The sequence below is a fragment of the Rattus norvegicus genome, chromosome Y, assembly GCF_036323735.1.
Source record: "Rattus norvegicus strain BN/NHsdMcwi chromosome Y, GRCr8, whole genome shotgun sequence".
Taxonomy (NCBI): Eukaryota; Metazoa; Chordata; class Mammalia; order Rodentia; family Muridae; genus Rattus; species Rattus norvegicus.
Genome location: NC_086040.1, coordinates 24,029,456 through 24,051,011, shown reverse-complemented (window position 1 = coordinate 24,051,011; position 21,556 = coordinate 24,029,456). Strand labels below are relative to the sequence as shown.

Sequence of the window (21,556 nt, the reverse complement as noted above, 5' to 3'; positions counted from 1 at the left end):
CTATCAGCCTGCATTTCATTGATTCATCCTTTTTACCTAGTTTGCTGGCTGTATATGTATGGGCCCCATGTGGGGCAGGCTCTGAGTGGGTGTTCCTTCGGCCTCTGTTCTACAATTTGCTTCCCTATTCCCTGACAAGGGTATTCTTGATCCCCTTTTAAAGAAGGAGTGAAGCATTCACATTTTGGTTCTGTGCATCTAGGGTAATTCGAGAATTTGAGCCAATAGCACTTATCAATGAGTGCATACCATGTATGTGATTCTGTGATTGGATTACCTCACTCAGGATGATATTTCCAGTTCCATTCATTTGCCTATGAATTTCATAAAGACATTGTTTTTGACAGCTGAGTAATATTCCATTGTGTAGATGTACCACATTTTCTGTATCCATTTCTCTGTTGAAGGCATCTTGGTTCTTAGCTTCTGGCTATTATAAATAAGGCTGCTATGAAAATAGTGGAGCATGTGTCTTTGTTATATGAAGGTACATCTTTTGGGTATATGCCCGAGAGAGGTATAGCTGGGTTCTTAGGTAGTTCAATGTCCAATTTTCTGAGGAACATCCAGACTGATTTCCAGAATGGTTGGACCAGTCTGCAATCCCACCAACAATGGAGGAGTGTTCCTCTTTCTCCACATCCTCGCCAGCATCTTCTGTCACCTGAGTTTTTGATCGTAGCCATTCTAACTGGTTTTAGGTGAAATCTCAGTGTTGTTTTGATTTGCATTTCCCTTGTGTGTAAAGATGTTGAATATTTCTTTAGGTGTTTCACTGACATTCGATATTCTTCAGCTGTGAATTCTTTGTTTTGCTCTGAACCCCATTTTTCAATAGGGTTATTTGTCTCCTGCAGTCTAACTTCTTGTTTTCTTTGCATATTTTGGATATTACCCTTCTATCTGTTGTAGGATTAGTAAAGATCTTTTTTCTATCTGTTGGTTGCCATTTTGTCCTAAGAACAGTGTCCTCTGCCTTACAGAAGCTTTGCGGTTATATGAGATGGCATTTGTTGATTCTTGATCTTAGAACATGAGCCTTTGGTGTTTTGTTCAGGAAATTTTCTAAAGTGCCCATGTGTTCCAGATGCTTCCCCACTTTTTCTTCTGTTAGTTTGAGTTTATCTGGTTTGAAGTGGAGGTCCTTGATCCAGTTGGACTTTAGCTTTTTACAGGGCAGTAAGAGTGGGCCAATTTGCCTTCTTCTACATACTGACCTCCAGTTGAACCAGCACCACTTGCTGAAAATGCTATCTTTTTTTCCATTGGATGGTTTTGGCTCTTTCTCAAAAATTAAGTGACCATGGGAGTATGGGTTAAGTTCTGGGTCTTCAATTCTATTCTACTGGTTGATTTGCCTGGCTCTGTCTCAATGCCATACAGTTTTTATCACTGTTGCTCTGTAATACTAGAGTTCAGGGATAGTGATTCCCAAGGAAGTCCTTTTACTGTTGATGATAGTTTTAGCTATTCTGTGTTTTTTGTTATTCCAGATGAAATAATGAATTGTACTGTCTAACTCTACGAAGAATTGGATTGGAATTTTGATGGGGATTGGAATTAATTTGTAGGTTGCTTTTGGTATAATGGCCATTTTTACTATATTATTCCTGCCAGTTCATGAGCATGGGAGATCTTTCCATCTTCTGAAATCTCCTTCACTTTCTGCAGAGACTTGTGGTTCTGCTCATATGCTCATATCTTTTACTTGCTTGGATAAAGTCACCTTGAGATATTTATATTATTTGGGGCTATTGTGAAGGTTGTCATATGCCTAGTTTCTTGCTCTGCTAGTTTAGCTTTTGTGTAGAGTTACTTTTATACCCAACCACTTTGCTAAAATTGTTTATCAGGCTCAGGAATTATCTTGTGAAACTTTTGAGATCACTAAGTATACTATCATATCATCTACAAACAGTGCTATTTTTACTTCTTCCTTGCCAGTCTATATACCTTTGACCTCCTTTTGTTGTTTGCTTCCTCTGGCTAAGACATCGTGAACTACATTGTATAAATTGTGAGAGAGTGGACAGCCTTGTCATGTCCCTGATTTTAGTGGGATTGCTTCATGTTTCTCTCCATTTAATTTAATGTTAGCTACTGGTTTGCTGTATATGATTAGGAACGGTCCTTATGTTCCTATAATTTCCAGGACTTTTATCATGAAGTAGTTTTAAATTTTTTCAAATGTTTTCTCAGCATGTAATGAAAGGATCATTGGGTTTTTATCTTTGAGTGTGATTATATAGTGGATTATGTTGATGGTTTCTATATACAAAACCATCCCTGCATGCCTGGGATAAAACCTACATGATCATGATGGATGATTTTTTGATGTGTTCTTGGACTCAGTTTGCAAGACTTTATCGAGTATTTTTGCACCAATATTCATAACGGAAATTGCTCTGAAGTTTTCTTTTTTGTTGGGTCTTTGTGTGGTTTATGTATAAGAGTAATTGTGGCTTCATAAAAGGAATTCGGTAGTGCTCCACCTGTTTCTAATTTGTTGTATAGTTTGGACAGTATTGGTATGAAATGTTCTATGAATATTGGATAGATTTCTGAACTAAACCCATCTGATCTTGGACTCCTTTTATGTTGGGAGGCTTTTAATGATTGCTTGTATTTCTTAACAGTTATTGATTGTTTAAACGGTTTTTCTGTTCCTGATTTAGCTTTGGTACCTGGCATTTGTCGAGAAAATTGTCCTTTTTCTCCATATTTTCAAGTTTTCTTGAATATGGGCATTTGTAGGACAATCTGATAACTTTTTTTTTAAATTATTTTTTCAGAGCTGGGGACCGAACCCAGGTCCTTGTGCTTGCTACAGAAGTGCTCTACCATTGAGCTAAATTCTCAACCCCCGATAAATTTTATAATTTGCTCTGATTCTGCTGTTATTTCTCCCTTTCCGTTTATGATTTTGTTATTTTGGAAACACTCTGTGTGCCCTCTGGTTAGTCTGGCTATGGGTTAATGTATCCTGTTGATTTTCTCAAAGAACCAGCATTTGGTTCTCTTCATTCTTTGTATAGTCCCCTTTTTTTCTACTTGGTTGATTTCAGCTCTGAGTTTGATTATTTCCTGCCTTCTACTACACCTGTGAATATTTGCTTCTTTTTGTTCTAGAGTTTTAGGTGTGCTGTCAAGCTGCTGCTGTATGCTCTCCCCTGTTTCTATATGCAGGCACTCAGAGATATGAGCTTTCCTTTTAGTATAGCTTATATTAGTCCCAAAAGTTTGGGTATATTGTACCTTAATTTTCATGAAATTCTAAGAAGTCTTTAATTTCTTTCTTCATTTCTTCCTTGACCAAGTTATCATGGAGTAGAGCATTGTTCAACTTCCATGTATATGTGGGTGTTCTTTCCTAATTGTTATTGAAGAACAGTTTTAGCCCATGGAGTCTGGTAGGATTCATTGGATTATTATTATCTTTCCATATTCTTTTAGGCCTGGTTTTTGATTGATTATATGATCAATTTTAGAGAAAGTGCCATGAAGTGGTGAGAAGTTATATCCTTTTGTTTTATGATAGAATGTTCTAAAATATCTGTTAAGTCCATTTGGTTTATAACTTCTGTTAATCTGTCTATGTCTCTGTTTAATTTCTGTTTCCCTGATCGGTCTAATGATGAGAGTAGGGCATTGAAATCTCCTGCTATTATTATTTGCGGTGCCATATGTTCTTTGAGCTTTAGTAAGGTTTCTTTTATGTATGTAGGTGCCTTTGTATTTGGAGCATAGATATTTATGATTTAGAGTTCATCTTGGTGGATTTTTCCTTTGATGAATATGAAGTGTCCTTCCTTATGATTTTTAATGACTTTTGGTTGAAAGTAGATTTTATATGATATTAGAATCGCTACTCCAGCTTGCTTCTTCAGACAATTTGCTTGGAAAGTATTTATCCAGCCTTTTACTCTAAGGTAGTGTCTGTCTTTGTCTCTGAAGTGTGTTTCCTGTAGTTTAAAACGCTGGGTCCTCATTACATATCAAGTTTGTCAACCTGTGTATTTTTAGTGGAAAATTGTGTCCATTGAAGTTGAGAGATATTAAGGATTAGTGATGGTAACTTTCTCTTATTTTCATATTGAAGGTTAGTTTACGTTTGTGTGCTTCTCTTTGTTTTGTTGTGAAAAGATTAATTTCTTGCTTTATCTATGATTTTACCTGACTCCTTGTATTGGGGTTTACCAGTTAGTTTCCTTTGTCTTACTCGATATGTAAAAATATATTGTGTAAATTTGGTTTTGTCATGGAATATCTTGGTTTCTCCAGCTATGTTAATTGAGAGTTTTGCTAGATACAGTAACCTGGGCTGGCCTTTATGTTCTCTTAGTGTTTGTATGACATCTGTCCAAGATCTTCTGGGTTTCATAGTCTCTGGTGAGAATTCTGGTGGAATTCTGACAGCTTTGCCTTTATATGTTATTTAACCTTTCCCTTTACTGCTTTTAATATTTATATTTCTTTTGTGAATTTGGTGTTTTGACTTTTATGTGATTGGATTATTTCCTTTTCCATTCCAGTCTATTTGGAGTTCGAGTTCGGTAGGCTTTGTGTACGTTTATGGACATCTCTTCCTTTAGATTATGGAAGTTATCTTTTATAATTTTGTTGAAGATATTACTGTCCCTTGATGTTGGCAGTCTTCACTCTCTTCCATCCTGTTATCTTTAGGTTTTATCTTCTCATTGTGTCCTGGATTTCCTGTATGTTTTGGGCTAGGAGTTTTTTTCGGTTTTACATTATCTTTGACAGTTGTGTCAATGTTTTCTATGGAATCTTCTGCTCATTAGATTATGTGTGCTATCTCTTTTATACTGTTGGTGATTCTAACATCTGTGACTCCTGGTCTCTGTCCTAGGTTTTCCATCTTCAGGGTTGTCTTCTTCTGTGTTTCTTTATTGTTTCTATTTCCATTTTTAATTCCGGGACGGTTTTGTTCATTTCCTTCTCCTGTTTTGTTGTTTTCCCAGTAGTTCTTAAGGTAAATTTTTGTTCCCTCTTTATGGGATTCTACCTGTTTACTTCTGTATTTTTTTACTGTCCTGTATTTTCTTACGGAAGTTGTTTATGAACTTCTTAACATCCCCCATGGTTATGATAAAAAGTGAACTTAAATCTAGATCTTGCTTCTCTGGTGTGTTTGGATATCCAGTGTTTGCTTTTGTGGGAGATTTGGGCTCTGAATGAGCCTAAGTAGTCTAGATTACTGTTGTTTGAGTTCCTGTTCTTGTCTCTAGCCATCAGGTTGTCTCTAGAGTTAGCTTGTCTTGCTCTTTATGACAGTGGCTTGACAGTCCTGTATGCTCATGTGTCAGGACGGCTGTAAACCTGTTTTCCTGATTTCTTTTAGCCAGTTATGGGAACAGAGTATTCTGCTCTCAGCCGAGTAGTTTCTCCTGTCCACTGGCTTTCAGCTCTCCCTGTGGGCAGGAACCAGAAGGAAATTCACATACTTCTCCTAGGTCCTTCTGTGCGGGTGGGGGCACAGAAGGCACAAGGTGTTTCCCTCTTGAGACAGGAATTTGGGGATAGAATAGTATCCTCTGGTTTCCCAGGAGTGTCTGCTCCTCTGAAAGTATAGTTCCCCCACCCTCTGGATTTGTGTGCAGTGAGCTATTCATCCAGTTCATTTCAGATCCAGGCACAGTCTGGGACATGGTGCTCCTACAGTTTTACTCCTCTATATTCCTGGGTCCAGTAGCACTATGCTCTTTTGTCTGGGGCCAGAGATGTGGGTAACAGTGGGAAGACATGGGAGCCTCTTTTCCTTGTAGGCTCAGTATTGTGCACAATACTGGATAATCAGCTCTCTCTCCCACAGCGTCTAGGAGCAGGGAGCTCCGGGCCGGGATGACGAGTTTCAGGAGAAAGCTAGAAACTGGAAGTGCCTGGTCCCAGAAGAGTTCTGCCTTTGCTTGTTCTGAGTCCATCAGTCAGGTCACTTAGAGCAGAAAAGTTGGATTTACCACTGGTCTCAGGCCAGAAGTCATTCCACAGCTGACTTTCAGCTCTCTATGAGAGCCACAAGCAGAAATGTCCTACCCCTACTGCTCCTAGGTCCCTATGCACAGGAGGCCCAGTTGGAGCTAGGTGGTTTTCAGGGGTTTCCACCCCTCTGATGCTCTAAGTCTTCCAATCCCATGAGATTTGGGTGTAGGATGCATTTTGGACTAAACCAGATAAAGATGCAGTTTGGACTGCAGGGCTCCTGTACTTTGACTCCTACTATATTCATGTATCCAGAGGCACTGTGCAGTTTCCTCTTGGGCTAGGGATGTCAGCACAGGTGGACAGAAGTGGCAGTCTCTCCTTCCCTGAGGTCCCAGTATTGCCCACTCTTCTGGGTGATCAGCTCTCTGTCACACAGAGATTCCAGAGGAGTTTCAAATGTTCATTCCCTATCCTGTAGGTCTTTAATCATTCCAATTCTCCTCCAAAGTGTGATGGACAAGAACCCTCTGGTCAAGGGGAGGTACAACAGGCCCCATCAGAAAAAGAGGGCTGCAAAACTACTTCTCTTAAAGGTAATCTCAGTGATTATTCATATTCCACAAATGGATTAATACATGCCCCCTCTCCACCGGAGACTTTAATACCGTTGATAGCTGCCAAAGCAGGGCAGAGAGCTATGTCCAATCCGAAAGACAGTCAAAGATGTCCCCAATCTACATCAAAGTGCCTAATGCAATCTGCTTAGGGTAAAGCGAATTTTAAACCTGATTCTGCTGAAAAAGGGGGTTTCAGAACATCCCTATTAAACCAAGAGGAACTTAAAAGCCCTCCACTATTAAAAATGAGATTAAATCATCACTTATGGTCCAGAGTGACAAAATGCAGTCACAAATCCCAAAGTGAAACTCATAACGCACATACCAGCCCAAGCAGAGACAAAACTTTCTGCATGTACAACATTAGATCAAGGACCATTGACAATTTCAGAAGGGGCTCTTCAGTGTTCCATACCCAAGCAAGATGTGGTAGAAAATTCTAAGTCCACCAAAGGAACTCTTGTGCCTTCAGCATATAAAAAATATGATCTAGCACCCTCACCATCTCCCCCAGTACTTACAATGTCACTATACAACAGAGAATTATTCAAATATCCTCTACCACCGAAAAGGTCCCTCCTGACTTGTCATCAGGCCCAAAAGAACCAAGTTTATCACAACACACAGTCAATGAGCCATGCAGACTCCATATTTATACAAAGTGCAGAGAAGATACAACATCCCCTACCTCCTCAAGGGACTCTAGGTCATTCTGTCCTGTAAGGAGAGGCTCCAAATTTTTCCACATATACAGCAGAGATGCTAGCATTTCCCACAACTTAGCAGAATTCTCTGAGTAGTACTCTATCTCTTAAAGAGACTGTGAGAGAAGAAACATCTACAAAAGGAGTTCTACCCACAGCCACATATGTAGAAATGGCTTGCCGATGTGACACATGTACAAAAGATGTTCTAGGACATATTCCATCTGTAGAGAAGGTTATGGATTCAACCATATATGAACCAGGAGTGGGGGAACATGATAACGAAATACCAGTGTCTGTACCATCCTCAACAGCTGAGGAAAGGGATTGCTTGGATTGCATTTGTGCAAAAGAATAGATATGACCTCTGCTAACTTCACAGGTGTCTATACGAACTTCTTAATCTCCTCAAGCTCAGCCAACATCCACAAACACAAAAGACGCTACAGACTCTTCCAAATATTCCCAAAGGGTATCCAGTCCTTCTTTATACCCACAAGCAGACCCAGAACATCTGCAAAATACTTCTAAGGCTCTGGATTTTACCTTATCTCCTGAAGGTGCCTTCGAAGCCGTTTTGCCTATCAAGCAGGCTAGGGAACCTGACACTTCTATATGAAAGTCTGATTCCATTTCTCCCGCAGAAGAAAATTTTCTTGGAACTTCCACAATTACACAATGATGTGTAGAAACATCCTTATCTGCTCATGAGGCTCCCAGATCTTTCACATATGTCCATGATGCTCTAGAAGAAGTCATATCTTCAGAGGTAGCTCTAATACCTAACCACCATTCTGATGTCACAGTCAGGATTTCTACACATATACATGATACATTAAGACCTTCCTCATCTGAGAAGGATGTCTGAGGATCTACTGCACCTGAACAGCATGCTTTACAACTATCCCTGTCTACCCAAGTAGATTTATATCACATGTGCACTCTGGGAAGAAATAGATTGCATTCTCCCTCTACCATAGTGGACCATAAGCATCCAGTCTCTAGAAACACAGGGTTAAGATTTGATCCTTCGGATGGAGTCTTGAGAACTTTCTCCTCTGAGGAAGACAGTTGTGAATTGGGATATTGTGTCATCTTCTGGAAACAAAGAGACACCAAAAGATACAACTACTCCTCAGGTGAGTCCCACACATTCTCCATCTGTCCATAGGCCCTTTGAATTTTCCAAAAATGACGAAGGAATTTTGGAAAGTTGCCAATCCTTACAAGGGCATACTGGACATTCCATATTGTCCCAAGGTGCTCAAGAAACTCACTTTTCTACCAAAATGCATGTTCACGGTCTGCCCAGGGTTTCAGGGAATTTCTTCACACTACTCTAGGGCTCCAGTAAGTGTTGTCCATGCTCAAAGTGATTTGTCATTGTGCAAATTAGACTTCAAAATTACAAAAGCTTTTTTTATATTTTCAAAGGTCTGAGGGAAAGTCCACATCGAAAAATATCTTTTAGACCTTGTGCCATCAGCCCAACTATATCAGAAATATTCCATGTCTTCTAAAGCATCCAAAAATCAATCTGGCCTAGCAGTCTTCCTGGGAAACATTTACCATCAGCCGTACAATCCCCAGGACCAATGAAATAAAAAAGGGGTATCTAGAAACTTTACCATCTGCCCAAAGGTCTTTAGAATGTTCAGCAACTTCTCCAAGATCACAGTTAAACCAGAGATCAAAAAAACTAAAGCCATCTTCCCAGGGTGTTTTCCCAAGAACCACATGTTTCTTTTTTCTTTTATACCAAGACAGAAGACCAGCTTCCTTCTCCCCATCTCTGATCTCTTAATCCTGTTTGTTCACCCTCCCAAATGGCTCTTTACTCTGAATTAGAGGCCAATCAGTAAACCATAGATATATGGAAGGAATATCTGAGAGACAATTGCTGACGAAGCAACACTTTTTCGTCACAGAAGAAGCTAGGGCTCTCCAGGATACAAGGGATTTTTCGTGGAGGGCCTAATGATGAGGTCACTGAGAACTGCCATGGCCTACCTGCTAAACAGCTTTCCTTACATTGACCAGTTTCAAGTGTGCCCTTTCCAGTAGTGTCCCCTTTGACACAGGGTAAAACTTCACATGCTACATCTCTCTAAAGCTAGAGATTTCTCTGCTTCATTAGTGGTCACATGCTCTGAATGGAGAAAGTTAGGCAAGGGCTTAGCATGGGTAGAAAATATCTAGGAACAAGGAGTGAAGGAGATTCTTCTGGAGATTAATTTCATTCCCACGTCCAATCCTGTGAAATACAATTCAAATCCCTAGGTTTTCTCAGTTTCCCATGTGCCAATATTTTCCCTACAGACCTTTAATTTACTGGATATTTTGTTACATTTTTTGATTGTACATTCATTGACAGGGGACATTCTATATATTCCTGCATGAGTACTCAAAAATTTCATTTTTCGAATTCCATTTTTTGCAATAAATTTGGTAAACAAACTTGACCCAGCTATAGCGTGAATATAACAGTGGAAATATTGTGTACTACTTCAAATGATCAACTCCCAAATCATTATAATATCCAAAGATTAACAGACTTCAGTTAAGCAAAGACAACAATGACTATAGAATGCAGTTCTATAGTTCTATTACATATCTTTTCTCTAATATCTATCTTCCTGTATTCCCAGGGCAAGACATGAGAGTTTTTCAGTCCAAACGTCAGTTTCAGGGGGATGTGCAGCAAAATGTATTGCTTGAGGTCCAGTGAAACCTCAACTTCAGCAGGTTCATAAGAACAGGAAGGAATCTATTTGGCATTGTCATTTGTGGATCCTATATTCTTGACCTAATTGCACAGAATCCATGTAAATATTCCACTAAAATTCATAGTTGTAGGAGCCATTTTATATATATATATATATATATATATATATATATATATATATATATATATATATATATATATAAAATCAGGCACCAAAACTGGATAAGATTGATGAAGCTAAAATGTGCATTCTGCCAATAAACAGTTATAGATCTTTCATTAGAGAGACAGCCAGAGCATGTCAAATACAGAAGTGATTGCTAGTGGCAAACCAGATAACTGAAAAAAGACCCCTTGTTTGTAGATGTTGAGAAAGGATTTGAAGAACTGAATGGACTTTCAACCAAATAAGAAAAACAAGTTCAACTAACCTGAGCTTTCTGGTACTAAACCAATATTCAAAGACTGTTTATAGACAGACTTATGGCTCCAACTGCCTATGTGGCAGAGTATGGTGATTTTGGGCATCAGTGATAGGATAAGCCCTTGGTTCTCCCTAGTTTTTATTGCTAGTTCAAGGGAATGTCAAGGCTCAGTAAAGGCGTTATAGAAGAAGGGTAAGAAGACCAGTTAGGAATCTTATGGACAAGAAACTGGGAAAGAAAATAACATTTGAAATGTAAATATAGAAATACCCATTTAAAAATGCTATAAAATTTGCTAAAAAAATAAAAAAAAAATTAAAGAAAGAAAAGAAAAGAAAATTAGCAGCTAATCAGACCTATTGGCTCAGTAATCCAAATGGTCCCTATCAGGGAATTATAGTCAGAATAATACTAGTGGAAAGTCTGAGGTGATGAAGTCCAAATTTGGAGCAATTCTCTCTCTCAAATACCAGTATCAGAACATACTGCTCTATAAGTATCCAAATAATTGAGTAATTTCCTCTGAGCTGAGGATACAATACATGTTTTTTACTTCTTCCTTAGGACCATTTTCTTCTGGGCAGAAAGAATAAAAACGATGAGTTCTAAGGAAAAGAACAGTGTCCTTCACAACACCTGGCCTTTTGGATAAAGATATTAATGATATAAACTCTCTGACTTCCAGGAACCATTAGAAGCAGGGAAGTCAGGATGCTTCTGATAGGCTGAAGCACCTGAATTCCGTATGTGGAGGGCTAAGGTCATGTCTGTGTCTCAAGTGAATATACTCAACTCCTACCAAGGACTGAGATTTCCCATAATCCATGCATATCTTCCTTTTTTTATACCAAGACAGAAGGCCAGCTTTCTTTTCCACACCTCTGATTTCTTCATCCTCTTTGTCCTCCCTCCTAAATGGCCCTTTACACTGAATTAGCAGCCAATTAGTAAACCCTATATGTACTGAAGGAATATTGGAGAGGTACATTGAATAGATTCAAGAATGTGATTTGCAGGTGTGTCTCCTATGACACAGTGGAAACCTGTACGTACTACAAACTTCATCTCTCTAAGTCTAGATACTTCTCTTTCCTGTATTAGTGTTTACATGGTCTGAATGGAGAAAGTTATTCAGGGGCTTGGCATGAGTAGAAAACATCTAGGAACATAGGATGGAGGAGATTCTTCTGGATCATAATTCTATTAATAGGTCCATTCCTGTGATATACAGTTCAGTTTCCTAGGTTTTCTTTGTTTCCCAAAAACCTGTATTTACCCTACAGACCTTTAATTGAGTGTATATTGTATTTCATTTTCTATTTGAACATTCCTTGATTGGGGAATTTATATATATATATATATATATATATATATATATATATATATATACATATATATATATATGTGTGTGTATATATATATATGTGTGTGTATATATATATATATATATATTATATACGTATATATATTCTGGAATATATATATATATTTATGTGTGTGTGTGTATATATTCTAGAATATATATATATATATATATATATATATATTCCAGAATGTGTTATCAAATAATCTGTTTTCCAATTCCATTTTTTTTCATTGATTTTGGCAACAATGTGGGTCTAGCAATAGAATGAATATAACAATGTAAATATTGTCTACCTACTTCGAATGATAAACTCCCAAATGCTTATTTTATCCAAAAAATAGCAGATATCAATAAAACAAAGGACAACATTGACTATAGAATGTGGTTCTATTTCCAATTAAGTATCAGTTCTCTCATGTGTGTTCTCTCTACCTGTGTTCCCACCATGATTATTTCTTCAGGCCATACATCATACTTAGGAGGATGGGCAGTGAGAGGAATGGCTTGAGGTCCAGTTAAACATCAACCTCAATAGGTTCCTAAGAACAGGAGTGAGATTATTTGCCATTGTCATTTGTGGATTCTACATTCTTTAGCTAGTTGCGCACAATCCATGCTAAAATTCTACCTAACCTCATTGCTGTAGGAGACACCAAATATATATATTTGAATATATATATATATATTCAAAACTAGATATGAGTGATGAAGCTATGAAGTGCATTCTGCCAGGTACCGGATATAGCTCCTTCCTAAGAGAGACAGATAGAGCATATCAAATACAGAAGTGAATGCTAGTGGCAAACTAGTTTACTGACAACTGATATGTTGTTGGTAGATTTTGAGAAGGGATTACAAATGCTGTGTAAGTGAGGGTTCTGAGGGTACCTGGAAGAGAATGTGGGACAAAGGACCAAAGAAGGATGCCAAGACAAGAGTCTGAAAAAGGCGTCAATTTTATTTTTCTCCAAGGCTGAATTTATACCATAAGAGGGTTAACAGAGGGAGGTGGAACTAAGAAACATTTACGCAGGGCAAAACACATGATTTGTTTGGTCACGGATTGATGTTGAAAGGATGGTACAGAGTTTACAGGTTTGTCATATTATTAATCAGCAGGACAACATTACCATATTTTTATTTTCTTGACCACCAGATTTGTATTAGTCTTCTGCAGCTGACTGGGGATTTTCCATGAACCCAGTCATACTTAATACTAATCATAATAATAACATCTACAATGGAGGGCTTCAAGGGAATTGCAACCAACATCTCCAATTTACATATATTCAAATGTAAAAGTGACCAGTGCCCATGCATGTACTGGAATGCACCCCTTGGAAACTGCGTCTGTCTAACTTGGGGTGTTATTTGTCACATGGCCAAGAGAATCTTGTAGCCAGGGCCCATCATGGGATAAGGCAGCAGCTAATGTCGGCCCTCCTGTCTTAGGCCATTTATTCATGAATATATCATTCTCTATCCATCAATGACTGTCCAGCTCTGCACGCAGGGGTGAGAATTTTTTGGTTTTTCAGCAAAGGCATCAGGACAGTAGGCAAAAAAGAATGATGGCCTCATTTGACTGAGGAACAAAAATGTCCTTCCCTGGACTGGGATGGAGATTTGTAGGTGAACTTGACCCTCATCAAAGCATCGTCGATAGTTAGCCTATGATAATATAAGTGAATAGGTTTTGTTGTTATATTATCTCCCTGTTACTTAACAAGGATGATAAATGATTAAATGTCCAAGGGCCAAAATATATAAGCAAAAGACAAGGAGATAAATAGGTATCCCATGCATGTCCAATAAGGAATAAGCAAACCCCAAATAATTAATGTACAGCATCATTAACTGAAAAATAAATAATGTGTTGATACATAGAAGGAAAAATAGCATGCTGATTGACATTTTTTAAAGTCTCAAAATAAATCAAATAGACAATACAATTTGGGTTCCTGCAACAATCATAATTGCATTATCCAAAAAGTCAAATCCTATGAATGGTATTGCATTTTTGAAGAATACATAATTTAGCTGTCCTGGAGTGGGTGTTAGGTTTCTCATTCTTCTTGAAGCGATGCAGTTCTTTGAGGAAGCAGGTCCTTTGAGTGGAATGCAGGCTGTAGATGAAGTCGCGTGTACCTTACGCCATGTTAAGTGCCTCGCTGGGCTCCTTCTTTGGATCTTTTTGCCCAAAAGCAGGTCAGTAAGAATGCACTGTATCTTTTAACAATTTTAAAGTAATTATAATCTCTGTATCAACCTCTGATTGAAACGTTCTAAGACCCCAAGTATATCAATTTAATATTTAGGGGAATGTACCATCCCTTGTTTTAAAATTAGTACCTTCAGAATGTGAATCTGGGACATCCATATTAGCAGGATGGGATATATTTTAAGTCAAATTACACAGTGTCTTGGGTGATAAAATTCTTAAGAACAGCGGTGAGGTGCCAGGCAAGAATGCTATGGGGTGACATGGTGAGAGCACGTGGAACAACCAGATAGGTGACAAATAGCATTCAGTCATACAGCTAAATGGGCCAGCTTTCTTGGGGCAAAAAGGCCAGCCCATAATCAGGCACAAGCTTTGTGCCTGTGAAACAAAAATGAGAGCAGAGTGGCAGCTGGTTTGTTACCGGCTGTCTCTCTGGACTTTGATTGTCCTGAGCTCAGCTCAGCTCCTTAGAGTCAGCTCAGTGGCTCTGCCTATCAAGAGACCCAGCCTCTGAAGGACACTAGGCTTCCAGTAAGAATTAATAACAAAAGGATAGAGAGATGGTTAAGAACTGAGTGCTAGATGCCAAGTGGCTGATAAAATAATTGTATGGTTCGTCTACTTTAAGGGGGAAGTTTCTTCCAGGCTGTCATACATGCTAGATGACCTTGCGCCAAAAGACCAGGAGAAAATAGCATTTGAGAATTGAAGGGGGGCTTGCCCAGGGGGTGTTATCCGATTGAAGCCTCAGATATCATAGAGTAAACTATAGTTACAGGCAATTGGTTTTAAGGACGCTTTCGGCTACCATTCCTGAGGCATTGGTCACAATTGTGTTGGGTTTCCGGACACTTACAACCAATAAATAGATTACTAACATTGGAGTACTGATCTTTAATAGAAGTATAGCCCTCCAAGGACTGCAGTGGTAGCCGTTCACCAAGCCGCCTCACTGAGTTAGAGGGCCATGAAAAAGAAAACATTGATCCTGACGGTGGCCACAGCCTCCAGTTGGAGTAAGCTGAAGAGCCGGTGCTAAGACTTTCTCCTCTTGTCATCCTAGAGTAAAGCCTTTTCTGTCTGGCACAAAGAAGTTCCTCACAGTCTGCTGCAGACTCTTTCTGAAACTATTTTCGGGACTACCCTGATTCCCAACCTGGGGCATTTTGACAACAGGGGTAAGAACTGACTGCTGCAGGAATAGGATCAGAGGCACTGTGTATGTCAATGATGACTAACAAGGAAGGTGACTTAATGCTGAAGACCAACTCCTCACTTGCAATAGGGCCAGCAGATAAGGCAGGTTCCCTGGCAGAAAACAATTTCTCTCAAGCAAATTATTTCCAAGTTAAGCACCAAGTAGACCAAGTAAAACTTCTTGAGAAAGAAAGCAAACAGTTCCATGATTTCAAACACTATCATCAGTCCAAGTCCAAAAATGAAACAACAGCCAAAAAAGACACTCGACAATACCAAAGAAAAAAACTAGACAAACAAGACCAAGAAAAAGCATTCTATAAGTGAATTCCACAGATGCCCATTACCTTCAATACCTGGCCCAAAATGCAGCTTAACCTTAGCTGTTTCTGGGATGAGGCAGAACATCTGATCCCACCTCCCAATGTGACTCTAGAGTGTCCTCTATATTCCTTTCTCCTCCTAGAGCATCCTCTCTGGCCTGTGACAACAAGCAAGTCGACCTGTCACAGCCTTAAGCCCCTTACAGGACCAATAGGGACCACCAAGTGGACTCTAAAACTTCTCCAGTTGGGACTCAAACCCTTCAGACAGCAGGGGCATACAACACAAGTCAGCATGAAACAAAGGCGAAACATGACACAGAGACAAAACAGAAAGTAACACAGAACACAAAACACAGACTTGCTCAAGCTTACCTCTGATCTCTTAACCAATTGTGGTCTGGAGGGAGCACAGTCCCTGTGATGCACCAAAGTGCTTTAAGACCCCATAGCCCTATTCTTTGTGTCCTGAATGACTCTCTGTGTCCTGTCACAAAAGATGAGAGTAGAATGCTTGTCCCATCACTCAGCAATAGCTCTGGGAGGGGGTTAGGGGTGGGAGCCAAAGGTCCAAGAAGGAGCAAAGTCTTCCACAAACAAAGAAGACAGACCAGCCTATTAATAGGGAAAGACTTTCTCCTCCAGGACACCTTCAAAGAGCCGCAACTTGGGTGCCTTTTGTAAGTGAGAGATCAGAGGGTGCCTGGAATAGAATTGGGACAAGGGTTCTTGGGACAAATAATGACGTTAAGACAGGAGTCTGACCAGGGCGGCAATTTTATTTTCCTCCAAGGCTGAATTTATACCATAACAGGGGTAACAGAGGGCAGGGAAAAGTAAGAAACATTTACCCAGGATCAACATACAATACTGGTGTGGTCAGGTAATAAGGTGATGTTCACAAAGTATCAGAAATGTCACAGGTTTGTCATATTATTAGTCAGCAGGACAACTTTAAAATAGTATTATTTTTTCTTTACCACCAAATGTGTATTACTATTTTGCAGCTTGGTGGGGATTTTCCATGAAAATAGTGATAGTAAATTCTAACCATAATAATATCATCAACAGTGGAGGGCATCAAGAGTGTCGCTCCAAACAGAACTGAAGGGGCTTTCAACTACATAAGAAAAACAATGCCAAAGAACCAGAGATTTCTGGTACTAACCCAATATTTTGTGCATGGACAGAATTATGGCTCCAACTGCATATGTAACAGAGGATGACCCTGTTGGGCACCAATAGAAGGAGAAGCCCTTGGTCTTTCCAGGTTTGACTCCCAGTTCAAGGGAATGTCAAGGTGCAGTATGGGAGGTTATAGAAGAAGGGGAGAGGGGTCAGATAGGGCTCATATTGACAGGAAACTGGGAAAGAAAATAACATTTGAAATGTAAATATAGAAATATCCAATTAAATGAGCAATGAATTTTGCCAAAAAATAAAAAAAATGGAAGAAGTAAAAGAAACTGCTACCTAATCTCACCTATTGAAATCTAAAGGGTTACTGTAAGGGAATGGTAATCAGAGTAATACTAGTGAAAGACTGATGATGAAATCTCAACTAGAAGCACTTCTCTCTCCCAGATATCAGTGTCAGACACAAACTGCAATATAGGTATCCAAACCATGGAGGAGTTTTCTCTGAGCTAGGTACACAATTCCTGTCTCTCCCTTTTTCCTTAGGACCTTTTTCTTCTTTTCAAAAAGAGTAAAGTCCATGAGCTCTCAGGAAATCAACTGTGCCCTTCCCAACCCTTGGCTTTGGGAATAAAGAAATTAATGATATAAACTCTCTGACTTCCAGGAACCATAAGAACAGGGAAGTCCAGATGCTTCTGAGAGGCTCACAGCTCTTGATTCCCATATGTGGAAGGGTCAGATCAAGGCTTTCTGTTCAGGGAACACACTAAACACCTACCCAGGATTCACTGAGCTCTCCAGTGGACCATGTATTTCTTCCTTTTTTATACCATGACAGAAGGGCAGCTTCCTTCTCCTCATCTCGGATCCTTTCATCCTCTTTGCTCTCCCTAAAAAATGGCTGTTTACTCTGAATTAAAGGCCAGTTACATACCCTAGATGTACTGAAGGAATATCTGAGAAGCAGGTGGTGTCACAACAACACTTCTGACCTCACAGAAGGAGCTAGGGCTCTCCAGGTTACAAGAGATTTTTCGGGAAGGACCTAATGATGATGATGTCACTGAGAACCTCCATGTCCTACCTGCTGAACAGCTTTCCTTATATTGACCAGTTTCAAGAGTGCCTTTTCCAGGAGAGTCTCTTGTGACACAGTGGAAACCTTTACATACTCCATCTCTCTAAATCTAGAGAATTGTCTTGTCTTCATTAGTGGTTACATGCTACTACCCAAAGACTATACATGAACTAACCTGGGACTCCAAAATCATTGGTATCACTGAATGCCTAGTAGTGGCACCAGTGGAAGGGGAAGACTTTGGTCCTCCCAAGACTAAACCCCCAGTGAAGGAAAGTAATATGGGGGTGGATCGGGTTAGGAACACCCCTATAGAAGCTGAGTGGGAAGAGCTAGGAAAATGTTAACCTATAACCTAGAAAGGGAATAACATTTGAAATGTAAATAATAAATTTGCAAGTTAATGAAAATAGAAGAAAAAAAAACACTCCTTCTGGAAGAGGAGAACATATGATTTTCCGTTAAGGATCAATGGGAAGAATTTTGGACACCTGGACAAATGTCGAAAAACCCTATTGAATATTGGAAACATTTGGTTATTTCCGGAAAGTCCTGGGTGGATAGGAACATCTTGGGGAAAAATGGGAGATCCAAGTTCTCCATGTCTAGATAGGGAATGATGTTGGGAACCTGGAATGTGTGTGAATATTACCTGGCCCAGTTTGTCAGTAGAAGAGTCAGCAGAAGGTGGCCCAGGTACAGTGTGGTTTTCTCTGAAACTTTCACTGTTCTCTCCAGTACTGTGGTTTGTAGATGTTGCAGGCACTCTGGCTACCAACTCGTCAATGTCCAGATTTTTTCAAACCCAGTAGACATAACCCGCTTTTTTTTTTTTTTCATCTTCCCAAGAATGGGCACTAAAGATGAGGCCACTCTTTTTCTAGTAGCAGGATGTAAAGCAGATCTTCTGGTATCCCTGCTCAGTGTGTTACTCAGTGATCTGCTATCCTTGGTCAGTGGATTACTCATGCCCTAAGGAACCCTCAGAGGAAGTGGAACTGTCCATTTCTTGTTCTCAGTCAGTTACCTCTTGGGGTCTAGGGCCCTCTTACTGACTGAAGCCTTTATATGATCTTTGAGTTTCTATAGGTTTTCTGTAACACGAGCATCAGGTTTTTTGAATCTCTGGTCTTCATAGGGTTTTGGGCATCTGAACTTGTGCCGAGTCCATGTAAGTAGTCCTGGAGGTGCAAACTTGCTCGGGTCTCTGCTATTCAAGTGCTTCCCCCATTGAGGAATGATGTTGTAATCTGGTTCGGGGACACTGAAGGCAGTCTCAGGTGGCATAGGCTGGGAACCCTTCAAGTGCTTCCCCCATTGGAGTCCGGTGTTATAATCTGCTTGGGGGGACACTGAAGGGGCTTCCAGGCTGTGGAGGCTGGGAAATCGGCAGTGCATGGTCAGAGGGTAAAGTCCCGGATGAGGCTCGCTGGCCTCTCTCCACACATCTGGCTGTTTAGTCGTTAAGAAAATTGAACAAGAAATCGTGAATGGGCTACTACCACGTAAGGGGCAGTGAATGTACTTGCCCAGAGGTGAGTCTTGGTGAACATCAGTTGAGCTGTATCCTTTGAGTATGGGTCTCTCTCCCGAGAACTGTGGACAAGTCCAGAAAGAAAAGCAGGGGAATCTCGAGTGAACCTTGATCTCAGGAAACAAAGTTGGATAGGGGCTGTCCTCGAGTTAGCACGGGGCAGTAGCGAGGTCTGCACGGACCAGTTGCGAGGTCTGCACCGGGCACTTGCGAAGTCTCCACGGGGAAGTCGCAAGGTCTGCATGGGGCAGTTGCGAGGTCTCCAAGGGGCAGTCTCGATGTCTGCACGGGGTAGTGACAAGGTCTGCTGGGGCAGTCACGAGGTCTGCGTGGGGCAATAGCGAGGTCTGCACGTTGCAGTCGCGAGGTCTGCACGGACCAGTCAGGAGCTGCCTCACTTGTCAGTATTTGTAGTAGCGGCGCGATCATCCAAGCTTTCTGATTGAGGAGGAACCCTATCGACTCTCTTCCTTTGAGTCCAGAGTGCTATCTGCTCTCTGTCAGGGGCCGAGATAAGGGATTCTGGAAGGAGCAACATGAATGGAAAGGGAAAGGGGTGCTTAGGACATTGTGCGGTCAAGCGAATATTACAACAGGGTAAATCCCTCTAACTGGAGGCCATCAGTGGTGCAGTGATGTGTCTTGGAACATCATAAGCAAATGGGAAAGGCTGATCCAGACCCTTGCTCCTCAGAGACTGCAGGGACTAGAAAATCACTGGTTGACTGTGTTACGGAATGAACATGTGAGGATGTGAATAGAGCATAGAATGCATGGGATTGATATTAGAATTCCATGTGACTTCCAGGTGTTACTGTGATGCTTCTGTCTAGATGTATCACTATTTTTTCTTGTCCAAAAGCTCTTAATATTCTTTCCAATATGATAGTTTTTAAATATTGAGTATGCTACACAATGGAATGTATTTTTTCTAGTCACATGTATTGAAATTCTAAATGTCTCTTGATATCTTACGCAGTTGCCTGGCTAGAAATCCTGGGATGCTTTCAATACTGGTAAGCTGATTGAATACAACTGTTTGCATTACAAACTTTTCTTTTAAATAATTCTTTTGGTGATCCCCAATTAGATTGTGCAAATGCCCCCCGCCTTTTACAGACATATCTACAATCTCCCTTGCTTGGAGAAAGGAGTTAAGTGTTATGCCTTCTTTGAATGAAGAGAAAGATCTAAGGCTACACTCCTCAGAGAAACAAGCAATCAGGAACTGTAGGAAGAAATATGCATCTAGGGAACAATAAGTGTTCCAAGCTAACCTGAGCAGTAAAATAATGTATGGAAAATACCATTCCTTTATAATTATTATTATTATTATTATTATTATTATTATTATTATTATTATTATTAACCATTGTATTTGTTTTCATTTCAAATATTAACCCCTTTCCAGATCCTGTTAATAAACTCCATCCACCACATACTCCTCCTCTTTGTTTCTAAGAGGGTGCCTCCCCAACTCTCCCAATCATTCTTGCCTCACCCATCTAGAATCACTGTTCTCTGAATTACTCTTCTCTAGGACATCAAGCATCTAAAGGACCAAGTGCTTCCCTTTCCACTGATGTGAGTTGAGGCTGTTCTCTGCTACATATGTAGGGTACCAGACAATGTATATTCTATAGTTGGTGGTTAGGGCCAGGGGTACTCTGAGGGGTCTGGTTAATTGAAATCATTGTTCTACCTCTAATTACAATCCCCTTCAGATTCTAAATCCCTTCCCCTACATCGTCCATTGGGATCTCTAGGTTCAGTTCAATGGTTGGCTTTCCTGGCAAAGCCTCTCAGAGAACAGGCATATCAGACTCCTGTTTGCAAGCACATCTCAGCAACAGCAACAGTGTCCGGTTTGGTGTCTGCAGATCTCTGGAAGGCCTTTCCTCCAGCCTCTGCTCCATTTTTGCCCCTGCCTTTTCATTAGACAGGGATAACTCTGCTTTAATAAGAGCTGGGTGACTGGTCCCATCCTTGCACTGGGGGCTATGTCTATCTACTGCAGGTGGTTTCTTCAGGTTCAATATCACTGTTGTGTATGTTGGCTAATGTCATCACTGTTGGGTCCGGGGAACCTGTCGCATCCCTAGTACCTGGGACATTCTAGAGAATACCCCCTTACCAGTGAGTACATGCTATGTGCCTTTATTTGTGATTGGGTTACTTCACTCAGATTGATATTTTCTGATTTCATCCTTTTGCCTATGAATTTCATGAAGTCATTCTATTTAGTAGCTGAGTACCACACCATTGTGTAAATGGACCACA

General features: G+C 40.2%; 1 long non-coding RNA gene across 2 annotated transcripts in view; it reads right to left on the bottom strand.

Moving 5' to 3' along the window:
- Positions 1–17,584, bottom strand: part of LOC134484345 (uncharacterized) — a 90,804-nt gene extending 73,220 nt beyond the window's left edge. For both annotated transcript variants that reach the window (XR_010061751.1, XR_010061752.1), the window contains exons 1-2: positions 17,443–17,584; positions 12,213–12,319 (exon numbers count right to left, since the gene is read on the bottom strand). This is a non-coding gene — a long non-coding RNA (uncharacterized LOC134484345). The remainder of the gene's footprint in view (positions 1–12,212; positions 12,320–17,442) is intronic.
- Positions 17,585–21,556: the final 3,972 nt, after the last annotated feature.